Source organism: Cebidichthys violaceus, unplaced genomic scaffold (genome assembly GCF_023349555.1).
Source record: "Cebidichthys violaceus isolate CVI_PGR_0920_01 unplaced genomic scaffold, fCebVio1.0.p SCAF_1, whole genome shotgun sequence".
Lineage (NCBI taxonomy): Eukaryota > Metazoa > Chordata > Actinopteri > Perciformes > Stichaeidae > Cebidichthys > Cebidichthys violaceus.
Window position 1 is genome coordinate 2,251,913 of NW_027176262.1, and position 13,603 is coordinate 2,265,515.

The following is a 13,603-nucleotide window of genomic DNA, read 5'->3' on the forward strand; positions in this document are numbered from 1 at the left end:
CGAGAAGGAAGAGTTCTGTGTCCGTCTGTCTCGCTGTCTCAGACGCACACTCACGCATGGCGTAAACACAACACAACTCCTGATTTATTGGCTCTCCAGGGCCCTGATAAAACTCATCCTGGATGACCTCATCAGTACTGATGGAACAGACAGACTCCGACTGTGTGTGTGTGTGTGTGTGTGTGTGTGTGGGGGAGTTTTCACTGTCGTGTCTGTTGTTTCCTGTTTGTCCTGTTTCACGTCGTCTCTGGTTAGTGCGGTGTCTGTTCGTTAAAGTGGCTCCACTCATGATCATGAAGTAAACGTTGACCACACAATGCAACGGTGGTAGGATAACGACACCATCGGCGTTTGGACTCCCTATGGTTTAGACATGCAGTCCCGTCTAAACAAAACAAAACAACCTGGATTTACGACACAAAGGAGGAGCATCAACTGTGGTGCAACCGCAACAGGAAGAGGACGGCTCTCTGCTGTTGGTATCAGCTACCAGAGAGCGTCAACGAAAGGTCTTCTGGGTCACAGAACTATCGACTGTGTGTCAGAAGAGGACGTAGAAGAGGACGAAGTCGACGCCATCTTGGATTTTGGCCGTCGCCATGTAGCTTTTTTTGCAACCAGTGAACAGGAAGTGACCATATCTGAACTGAGGAGGAGTGACGTAGAGACGCCGTATTCATCTCTGGTAGAGACCTGTCAATCACTGTGTAGCCCCGCCCCTAAAGCGTCCCCTGCTTTATGGTCTGTTTGACTCTAAATGGAGCATAATGTACTAAATGAACATCATGCTGTATTGAAGAAGACTGTAAACTAGAGATTGAGACCATAAACTCATGTTTACAATGTTTACTGAGGGAATAAATCAAGAGAGAAGTAGAGTCATTTTAGACTAGACTTCTATACAACCAGAGGAGTCGCCCCCTGGTGGACACTAGAGAGAATGCAGCTTTAAGAGGTTGTCTCCTGATTGTAAACAATCTTTAAATCACTATTTACAGGCATGATACATTCTAAGTTATGTTGCATATTAGCCTAAAAATGTTGAAACCAGTTTAGCAAACTCGTAGTATAGTATTTCATTTGGAATATGTGTAAACCTGCTTTTATTTCATTTTCTCATAGACTTCTATACAATCGAATACGTTACAAACCACGATGAAATGTTTGGCCACCAGTGAAATTGGACCTCCTGGATTTAATAATAATGTATTTTTATTACATCCTCTCAGCTTCACCTGAAGCAACACGCCTCCACCAACTTCCATCTCCGAGATGATAAATCTCCAGAAAAGGTCAGAAATTCAAGTGTTTTTTAACGACTTTGCGCCGTTGATTGATGCGAGGCCAAAGACGACGACGCTAGCGGACAATAATTATTACGAGATAACATAGATTTTGACCTTTTCTCACATTTATATGTTTTCACTTATGTAATAACTGGCCTCTCTGCTCTCCTCCTCCTCTTTAAGTTGAATGAGAGCATAAATCAGTGACGGAGGACGAAGGGTCAGCGGAGGGTTGATCCAGAAGTACCTCAGCCTCCAGTGTTTGCAGATCCCACCGTGAGATACAAAGTGATGTGACGCAGCTCCTCTCATCATCTTGTCTGGGCGGATTTACAGGCTGATGAAAACACCTGTTCAGATAATCTGGGGATAAATGTACTTTTGTTTTATATGCAGTGTGCATGTTTATGCATACAGTAGTGTTAACATGCTTGTATGGAGACCCTCGTGAAGTATATACTAAAATAGATATACTGCGAAAAAAACTAAGTAACTTGCAGGTGTGTGCGTCACATGTTCAGCCTCTCACCCAGGGGAGATTTATTCTGAAAGGGTGTTTTATGAGTGTGTTTTACAGCTTGAGCCAGGACTCAGGAGTTCATGTCAACATGGGAATGAAATGTACAGAGGAACAGTGGGCTCCTGAAGGTTCACCACATGGGCGGCTTTACCTAATCGGGAGTCCAGGGGCTGAAATGGGCCCCTTTAAACCCCCCATTTCTCCCACTCTGTGTGCAAAGGGTGTAGATTTATGTGACTGATATATAAGAAGTAGACGTAGTCCTCAGGACTTTAGATTTTGGTTTGTTGAAAGCAGTTTTGAAGCCTCGAATTCGGCAATTTGGCCGTCGCCATCTTGGCTTTTTGCAACCGGTGAACAGGAAGTGACCATATCTGGACTGAGGAGGAGTGACGTAGAGACGCCGTATACGTCTCTGGTAAGAGACCTGTCAATCACTGTGTAGCCTCGCCCCTAAAGCATCCCCTGCTTTATGGTCTGTTTGACTCTAAACTTCCAAAATGATCCTCTGGTATTCATAATGCAAAGCAGGGGCAGCGGAGGAACCAGTGTAGCATCTAGTCAAAGCTTAACCTTTGACCCAGAGAGACAGTGAGCAGATCAAGAGAGAGAGTGAATGAATGTGGACTTGGTGTCCTCTGTGGGACGGCGTCCTGATTAGATAGGTGTGGAAGTGGACGGGCCCTTAATGTCAACAGCGCAGAGGATACGGGGAAGGATGTGACCTCAAGAACTGGATGGACTTTGGGAAGTAAACGTCGTGCAGATAAACAAGGAGAGACGCGTAAACACACACACTTAGAGCATCGGTGTTTCTCTGGGTCGTCTACGTGACGTCCTCACACGGCAACATGCAGCGCCAAAGAAAACACCTGCTTACTGGCTGAAGTGAGAACACACACACGCGTTGTGAGAAAGCCATGTGAATTTTTCCCAGGAGCCATTGACAAACACTGATAAATGATGACTGACTCTGAGTGTGTGTGGGAGGTGATGTCATTGTGCCACACGGAGCCAAAATACATCTCAGTCATATCCATCAATTGTTCTTTCTCTGCTATCTGAGCGCACACACACACACACACACACACACCATGCACGTTACCAGGTCGGCCCTTCAGCATGACATCACCCTTTTCCTCGTCCAGGCCCCAGGAGCCGAACACACACACACACAATCAAGAAGAGAAAGGAGTCAATTAGCAGTTTGTTTTTTGGAGACGGTCCATCACGCCGAGGCTTTCTCTCCGTCGGAGCTCAGAGTCTGGAGAGATAAGCATCGTCATGTAATCTCCTGAGCACTTCTGGAAACACGGGAGGTGATTTGTCAAAGCTGCTGATTTCAAACAGACGTTAAAACTGCCGCAGCTGAGGACACACGTTGGTCGTCATATGATAATAATAATAATAACTTTGTTTGTAGAGCACCTTTAAAAAACAGAGTTCACAAAGTGCTTTGACAGACATATAGATATAATAAGGCAATTTAACAACAGGAAGCGAGTGAGGCCAAATAAAAGATAAACTACGATAAAATTAAAACATTGCTCAATAAATAAATACAAATAGAAGAGAAAAACAATATGAAATTTAAAAAAATAAAATAATAATAATAATTGAATAAGTAATGAATAATCGGTTGCATGTATTGAAAACATGGTGAAACCAAAACCCACGCTGCAGCGCAGTGTTCAGTTATTATTAAAATACAGTTTTTTTTCTCATTTCTTGAAAATTAACTGTTTTTGGATTTACAAGGTTTCTGCCCAAAAGCGACAATTTATTAATTTGTGTTTAATGGAGTTACCACAAAGCAAACCTGAGGCCCGGTTGTGTTCAATCCAGGTGACTAACCTCTGGTTCTGAAGAGTGAAGCCAATGCAGAAGTTTCCTAAACCTGCATTCTCTCTAATGTCCACCAGGGGGCGACTCCTCTGGTTGTATAGAAGTCTATGAGAAAATGACTCTCAATCGCCAACTCCATCTAAACTCCGGCTGACTTTTGAATGTCTCCAGTTGAGTCTTATTAAAGAGAGTCCCTTGAATGGATGGGTGGCCTGGTAGCCTTAAATAAAAAAACATCACAAAAACAACATGGAACCATAATAAAACATACAGTAAGAGACGTTCCACATATATTGCTTGCGTATTAATTGCCCTGTTAACCCTTAAGTCCTAGTCCTTTTGTACCATATTTGAACTGCCTTGCAAGGTTTGAAAGTTTACTAAAATATGAAATCTTATAATTTCAAAAGAGTATATTTTACTTTGAGGCTCAGGAGTAACCAGTGAGTTTGGCAAACGTTGACACTGATGGAGGTTTGGCTGGAGCTGGTGGAGCTGATAGACTACCTCGGCTACGTCTCTCGATGTAATCCCCACATAATAACACGGTTCACTAATGACAGGCCCGTTTATGTGGACATAGAGCCAGTAAGACAGTTAGCTGGGAATGCTAACGTTTGCAGCTTGCGTCAGATAAACACTTACACTTGTGCTTGTTGTGGTTTTTGGAAAGGCTGATTGAAGAAAGACACCACTTCTCTTTAGATACCGAAAGAGAGAGACGCTCTCGCCACTGGTTTTAGCCATGTGGGGGGAAATTACGGTTGCGAGCAATTTCTTTCACAATTTGTTTTCGGGTTTAACAAATGTGCAAATTCACAGCAGCGTCCTTCTGCAGTCTCACTTCATCCAGACTGCGTACTTGAGGTATGGAGAAAGGATCACTGACATCACCTTCCTCTTTATAGGTGGCCGACTTGGTCCACTTTGCCAAAACACTCGTGGAACGTAATGAGATTCAGTAAAAACATGACAAAATAATTGCAAATTTGTACTAATCGTGCTCAATGCACTTCTTTCTCTTTCGCTCCCCCGCTCTCTCTCGGCTTCTCATGTGCACTTCATTAAAGTTGTTCTTTGAAGTGTCAATGACATCATGACTTGGCTGCCGTCGCAGGGCCCTGTTTAGGCCTGACAGGTCCCCATGGAAACTCCGAGGGAGGGGTTTGAGGTGAGCAGATGATGTTTTTTCGGCCTGTTTTTCGGGGTGAAATGTGACGTCGTGTTGACAGCCGGTGCCTGCAGGAACAGTGCTGGGTGTCAGACCGGGATGAACGCCAGCAGGTAGGCCCGTCTGTCAACCCGGAGACTCAAGCAACGGGCTGACCGGCAACGATCTGCTGCTGGTTATCCAGTCTCACTTGTTGGGTTTTTACCGGCAGAGATGTCAGAAGTCAAGCTGTCCCGGATTTACAGAGTGAGAGTTCAAGAACCCAAAGAGCAAATACTAACAAATACTGCTGTCAAGAAATCCATTCAAAACATGGTGTGTGTGGTTCCTACTTTCAAACCAGCATAACTAATATGATGAAGATGTAATATATTTAGATATTAAGAAATATTGCTTTCTTGCTGAGAGTTAGAAGATTGATTGATTGAACTTGATTTAGCTTTTCAGAGTCTAGAACAACAAATTTTGTGACTTCAGACCATCAGCGAAATGTTTTAAAATTTTGTTATTCATTCCCGATGCTCTCGTTCTGGATTTTTTCGAGAAAGGTATTCACTGTATAACAGCTCTCATGCCATCCATCTACCTCTTCTAGCCTTTTGGGTTTAGGTGATCTCTCCCTTCCTGCAACCGGCACAACCGCTGAACCCGCCCTCTGTTCTCAGTGTTTATGCTAAGCTAAGCTAAGCTTCATATTTACCATCTCTTGTCAAGAGAGCGAATAATTGTCTTTACTAAAATGTCAAAAAGCCCTTATCTTTTGATAAGAGTTGGATGATTTTCAAAGCAAAAGCCAATAATGTGTTTGTACTTTGTGCAGCTGTCCAGTCTCAAATATTGTTATATAATCAGAGCGACCAGATGCTGCAGATCACTAAGAAAGCGTGAGAAGCTTGAGATAAATAATGTGTACATAGCTAATGTTAAATGGTTCATAGTTCCTGTGAAACAGATGGTTCTGATCTCAAACCGTATTAGGTGTCAGTGGCTGAACAGTTTAATAATAACCACATCACACTCTGACATTAACACTGAGGTATGATTAAAGCGATGCATTACATTCATACAGTAAAGGCTTCATGAATTTAATATTTAATGCTAATTTAATGTGATGTTTACTACATACTCACTGCATCTTCATCCTTATTGTGCCTCACATGAAACGGACCCATAACAGCTAAAGTACAGACCTTGAATAAACACGTTCAGACGTTCCATCGCATCATTAAACTCCATGTAAAGGTATAAACTCCATGGATCCAATCAACTGAAAGAAGAAGCCATGTCTATGATTTAATATGTATCGCATATCAGTAGCTGTATTGTTTCAAGCGGACACAAAGCCGGACTCATTTTCATGTTCAGCGATCAGTTTTACATTCTTTTAGTAATGTTTGCATCTGTAAAGGGTGTGTGTGTGTGTGTGTGTGTGTGTGTGTGTGTGTGTGTGTGTGTGTGTGTTAATGGGAGTGTGAGGGATCGTGGACATATTTGTGTTCTGTTTAAAGCGGCGGTGACGTACACCGTACTCTGTGGGCGAACTCAGAGCCCTCTTGTTAATGTTTACAGTCTGTAACCAGCAGTACAAGTGTGTGTGTGTGTGTGTGTGTGTGTGTGTGTGTGTGTGTGTGTGTGTGCGGGAGAGTGTTTTACCTGTCTTGTGGGGACACCCTCACACTGTGGGGACCAGATTTTTTTTTTTGGGGGGGGGACACAATGGGGACAATTATACGTCCCCATAATCTGAATCATAACTTTTTGGGGTGAAGATATATGTTTTTAGGGTTTTAGGGTGTTTAGGAGAAGGGGGCACATTGGCCAAAATGCGGAATATTCTCCAGTTAATTTGAGATAACTCCGGATGGAAAAGGCCTAGACACTTGAATTTTACATGATGTGTGAAAGGACGCCAGACACCCACCCACACCAATTTTCAGGATCCTTGGACCAAGCAGCGCGGAACTATTACAAATATAAAATCTAGCTAATAACTATTCACAAAAAACATGACTGCAACAAACCAAGTGATCAGATCAGCAAACTTCTCACAATGTCCTTGTTTTTGGAAATTGCAAAAGATTCCTGTGCATGCCACTACTATCCCTGCAACTGATGATTCATCAGAATTCACCTTTGACTTCGACAGCAGAGTCAGTAAAGGGACTACCCGGGCAGCTGGGAAGTCAAGTGTACGTTACCTCAACATGCCAGTGTTTCATCAGAGGCACCGCAGCCTCCAGTTCAACAACCTGAAGAAGCATTTTGAGTTTTTCCAGCACCCATCCAGTTGTGCTTCAACTACAAAGCGGGTCCTGATGGCCAGGGATTCTTGGACACAATGTGCTGGAGTTCTTGGTGGGCTCACTCAGGAACCTGTACAGCAACCATGCAGGTGTGGGGGGTGGGGGGGGTTATGAGCCCAGCTGGAAGTCCTTCCAGTATGAGCTGGCACTGGAGGAGATTTTCTATGGCCACCCACTGAGCAGCACCGACAGTCAGTTAAGCTCCGTGAACCCCAACAGCGGCCTTTCGCCACACAAACGGTGCCAGTGCTGGTGAGACACCTCCACCCCTGGTGGACTGGACCCGTGACAAGTTGCAGGTCTCCCAGATCGAGAGAATCTTCCCACAGTGCGATGTGCTGGGTTATGGGTGTGGCACTGGTGCGGCTGCTGCTGTGTGACCTGGACCAGTGGAATGACATAATTCACCTGGGGTTAGGGGGTTAGGCTGAGGTTAGGATTAGGGTAAATCTCCAGGAAATGAATGCAAGTCAATGTAATGTCCCCTAAAGTCATGAAAACCCGACTCTGTGTGTGTGTGTGTGTGTGTGTGTGTGTGTGTGTGTGTGTTTTATGTGTGTACCCTAACCCCCTTTAAGAGATACCGTATTGGGGAATGTGGATAATGACGTAGACGAAATTAGAGAGGACCAACGCAGTATGTGGTTGAGTTTAACGATGTTCATACGAGCACACCTATAATTAACATCTTAATTATAAACAGCTAATTCCCTGATGCCCCTCTATCACACATAATTCACTTAAATGCAGGATTGAATTCTCCTTTCATGTCGCCACATGTGATGCCAAAGAAATGTGTTGAAATAAAACCCATTTGCCGACGCTGAGAAGAAGAAAAAAACAGAATCTAGAAAGAGAATCGTTCTTCCTTCTTGCTAAAAAAAAAAAAAAAAATCTAATTTGAATAAGATTTACATGCTGCCATTTCCATGCTTCCTGGCAGCATGTAAATGCAAACATCTTTAAAAATAGGCCTGTTGTAAGTCAGTTCAATGACTCAAAATGCACACTGTTGGCACAAGAGAGGGAATATCTTAAATAAAAAGACAATAGTTATGACTTTTCTTTCTTTAACTTGATCAGAAGATAGTTTGTGATGATGTTGAATCATACAAATTTATATATTCTATAATCCCATTTTCCTGTAAATACCAAAAGGCGCATTGGATTAGTTTTGTCTTCACATGTTGACATCTCATGAACTGTATCGTGCAGTCATCATGTTTCCTGTAAAAGCCACAGAGACGACAGTGTGAGAAACCTTCGTCACATCAGAATGCGTCATCCATTCGTGTTTGTCTGCTCTTGTTTCGACTTGTTGTGCAACATCTCGTGCACCTGAAGGCATCAGAGATCCCGTCTTGAACTGATTACATCTGTGGTCTTTCAGTTGTGTTTTAACTATTGTAATGTTCGACCACAGTCGAACACGAGCCAATGAAATATGTGTGAGGGAGTATCACAGAGCTCCATCTGAAGTTCAACCAAAGTGTGCTGGAGCCAATGAATATATAAAGGAAGCCAAGCTTTTACAATGCCATCATTATTAGTGCTTTTTACAGCATATTTTATGGCATCATTTTCACACTTTCACTGTCCAGAAAACATGCAGACAGCATTGATATTCTGTGGCACAACTGTATATACTGTAATATAACGCTTTCATGATTTATGACTCAAGAAAAATGGGAATTACTGTACTTTGTATTTTACCAAATTAATAATTTCTTAACTTAATAAACAATCACAAAGGTTACAACTTTCAATAGGACCTTTTTTTAAATAAAGTGCTGCTGGATGCCAGTTTGTTTTGGGAAGCCAGAGAGATTTGGCAAATTTTGCATGTCAGGAAAGTAATTTTGTCATAAAACTGTTGAAGTATAAGACTAAAAATATGTAATTAGAAAGACTACAGACCCAAAAGTTGCGTTAATTGAACTCTAAACTCGAGTTCTTTCACTTCTCGCCTGATAAAAAGACTAATAAAACATAGCTAAATTAGCTAGCTAGCAAGCAAAACAAGCTAACGGGCTTGTTGGTAACGTACATTGTGTGAGACAAGATGTAGTTCACTAATCGGTTTCACACAAAACTAAATGGTACTACGACAAACTGAGAAAATTATCTTTTAAATTGACAACGTAACATTTGTGCGTGTAACATAGCTAAGTGAGCTAGCTAGCTCGCAAGCTACGTTCGCGGCCATGTTGGTGACGTAAATTGTGCGAGATGAGAGACATAGTTCACAGATCGGCTTCAAACAAATGATACTACGGCAAACTGAGACTTTCTTAACGTGCAAAAAGATCTTTTAAATTGACAAACATATGTGTACACACATAAGGGAGTGTGACATTAGTTATTGAACGAGTTCACTGATGCTAATCATTCCTCTACGAATACAACACTCTTCTAAAACTCATTTACCAGCCTTCCACGTGTAACACAAGTCCTTCTACTAACTCATCTGACATTAGCTTAACATTATCTGCCATGAAGCTTGCTAGCTTTACATTGCATGTGGAATATAAAACCAGCAATGTTTGTAAATGAACTGTAATTAAACGGTGTCCAGCCAATATTGAATGAAGTCAATAAATGGAAATTGCTTCCAGTCTACTTCTGTAGTCTTTCAGCCTGTTTTCCCCCGATTTGTTAGGAGGTTAAAGAATGGTATAAATGAGGAAACATCAGTGGCTTTCTTTACTTTTTGCAGATGTTTGACTACTGACAGCTGTGATATATTTTCGTCCATAAGTGGGCCATATATCGCAAACCCCAAATGTCCTCCAGCCTCCTACGTGACCTAATCCACACTTAACCACCTCACGCAGTTGAAGACGTGTGTTTGCAAATGTCTCTCCAATGTCAACAAATAGTTTTACTGGTCGAGGACCAGATGAGAATTAAATAGTTTACAACCACAGCTCTGCACAGAGGGAGCGAGCGTCACAGAAGAAAAACATATTCAGTCATTATCAAAACAATGAAAACCAGGATTGTGGGAGGCAGTTCAGGGACAGAGCAAGAGATCTATTGTTGTGTTGACAACTGAAGTTTTTTTAATTTCATACCACTTTGACTCATGCGTGTCATACCGCGTTAACTGCTGACTCATTGTTACTGGAAAGCAGTGGTTCTCAAACTTGGGGGGGGGGGGGGGGGGGGGGGGCAGGGAATTTCAGGATGCCTTAAGCACTTTAATTTTACTGTATTCAAGCTTAAAGGAGCAATATACAAACTTCAGAGCATTAATTAGCTCGGTCAGCACGTTTGACGTTGTTTGTAATGTTAGCATTGTTAGCTACGAGCCGCCGGCTCAGCGGACGCCATGTTGAGAGCCTTTTAGAGGCAATCGAAAATGCTCCCAATCTCGTAGTATTTACCATTGATTTAATATATAGTATAAAATATGGTCGCTTCCATTTATTGGTTGCAATGACGACTGTGTGTAAGAAGTGGACGTAGTCATCGTGACATCACTCATTGGTTTGTGGACTGCCGTTATGAAGCCTTGAGTTCGACGATTTCGCCAGCACCATCTTGGATTACGGCCGTCGCCATGTTTTTTGTTTTTTTTTAAATCAGTGATTCTCAGCTATTTTGTATTTCAAATTAGTTTAATGAACCTAGCTATGAATGAGCCATTATTTTTTAGTGATTTGTTACTTTATTAATGACGTCTTCAGCCATGTTACAGTGTAATAACAGTGTAAAGAGCAGACTGCTCTTGTGACAGAAAAGTGACTCAGGTGCGTAATCAAAACATGACTCTCTGTTACGTCTATGTTGGAGAATCACCCAGTGCAGGTGTTCTCATTCACATGTCTTCCTGTTTCTGCCAGTAAATGACTAATATATCCAAGTGTTATTTAATTACAGGTCATACATTTTACCCCGTCAACCAAAGCTACCCGCTGCTGAACTGGATCAGAGAACTACTATCGTACCACATCAACGTATCGTCCCACAACGGTTCATATGATCTCTTACGAAAAAGTTACTCTTCATTTTTCGTGCACGTAACACGTGTCAACTTCCCAAGAATTCAGTCTTTTCAAAATAAAGGTTTGGGTTAAAACTACTACGGCAGTGCGCTTACTTAAGTATGCAAGTTACGTGACAAAGGAATCATTTTGACTTCTATTTTCACACGAGGAACAAGCAGCGGCCGTCTGGGTGAAGAAGAGGTTTTGGTTTGACCCATACACCTCCACTCACTCCCACTCGCTGTCGATTTTTGCGATCTATTTCCTGATTAGGTATATATATATATATTGTCGTACGTATAGCTACAAACGCTGGATGAGAACAGCCTGAATATATCTGTGAAGTTGACACGTCTACAAACGTGCCTGTGAGAGGTTGACCACGTTTTCAAAAAGCTCCACTTTCAAAATGGAAAACAGCGTCAAAAGAGGGAAAAGATACATTTGACGTTGTCATAATGAGACACAACAGTAAAATCCTCAGATGGCCAATGAAGCCGATACCCGTGACCTCTTACCTCTGCGCTGGTTTGTTGCCGTCTGTGTCGTGTACTGACCCCAGTAGACTCCCATAAAACCCCCCGAAGGGAGTGTTGACTAAGTGTGTGAGAGACGGAAAGGTGGAGGAGGGGGGGGGGGGGGCAATGTTCTAGTAAATCACCTCACCAAGACCCCTCCTCATCTCCCTGTTGCACACTCCGTAACACACACACACACACACACACACAATGTTGACAGTAAGCAGGAGGGTGGAATGTCTAAGTATTTGCATGAGTCTGTCTGTTGCACACACACACACACACACACACACACACACACACACACACACACACACACTCACACACACACTCACACTCACGCACACGCACACACACACTCACGCACACGCACACACACACACACACACACACACACACACACACACACACACACACACACACACACTTGCTATCTGGTGTTGAATGTTTGCTCGGTTGGGGTCCAGTTACGAGGGGGAGGGTGGTGGTCCTCCTTCAGCAGCCAGCTTGTCTGTCTGTGGGTTTGTCTCGTCCCACCATCAAGCCCACTACAGTAGAATAGAGTAGAAGACACTAGAGAAACATCAAGAGTGGAAACAGGAAGGAAACAGTGGAAGGTACACTTGAACGCACCTGCGGTATACAGGTACTAAAAAAAGACTTTAAAGTATCAGGGATCAAACCACCGACCTTCTGGTCCAAGGACGACCCGCTGTACCCACCGAGCTACAGCGACCCATACTTTAAACCTAAAGTGACAGTGAGGAACTGTAGCGGTCCCTGTGGACTAAAGCTGTAGTGTCTCTGAGCACCAGACTCTTTAGAAAACCTCTCATTCTACTGCAGCAGGGTCTGACAGTCTGAACCCTCTCAGTCCTGATTCTGATTCTCCCGTTGCCTCCCTTCCCTCCAGAGGGTCCAGCAATACGTCCTGGGTCTCCAGCAGAGAGGAGAAGCTCTGCTACTGGAGGAGGAGGAGGAGGAGGAGGAGACGCTGCTGCTGCTGCCGGGAGCTGAGCTCTCCTCCTCCTTCCGGAGCTCCGACTGCAGGTCCAAGGCTGCAGGTGAAGCCGGATCTGGGTCTGTCCACGGTGGAACCAGGTCTCTGCTGGAGGATCTGGGTCTGTCCACGGTGGTCCAGGTCTCTACTGGAGGATCTGGGTCTGTCCAAGGTGGACCAGGTCTCTGCTGGAGTCTGAGCTGAAGGAGGTTCTGGTGAACCTGCATGAGTTCATCTGATTTCACCAGAATCCGACTCGGTGGCTCCGATGACATCATCAAGAATAACTCTATAGAAACAGACCATCTTCTCTCTGATGGTCTCTGTACTGATGGAGGTCTGATAGAGGACCAGGACTACACTGAGACTGGTTCAGGAAGAATTTAAAGTCCATCACTGTCACTTTAAGTTACAATTACCAGTATTTAATATGAACATACGAGTCTATGTGGAAATTGGCATAATCGTGATTTTCTGTAATAAAACAAATGAGCATTAGAGATCGGGGATGAAAAGATGATGATAGAGAGAGAGAGAGAGAGAGAGAGAGAGAGAGAGAGAGAGAGAGAGAGAGAGAGAGAGAGAGAGAGGAAAAAGGTTAAGTGTGTTTGGACTGGTGATGAGACTTATCTCCATTGACACTAATCAGATTATGATCCCGTGTTTAGTTATGAACTCCTTTCCAAATAAAAGGAAAAGAATGGCTGAGAGAAAGAGGAAAAGAAGAGGAGGAGGTGCAGTGAGAACGTATGAGAGACAAGGAGTTCTCCTTCCAACAGTTTACACAACGCATGGATCTCAAAGCCCCCCCCCCCTGGCCCCACCTTCTTCCTCCTCCCCTCACATTTACTACTCTTCCCATGTTGTTTCCTCACTCCACCACCACTCCCCTCCTCCCTTTTTATCACTCCCTTTTTCCTCCTCCCTCCTCCGGGCCAGAAGACAGAGACAGAGAGACACAGAGAGAGAGA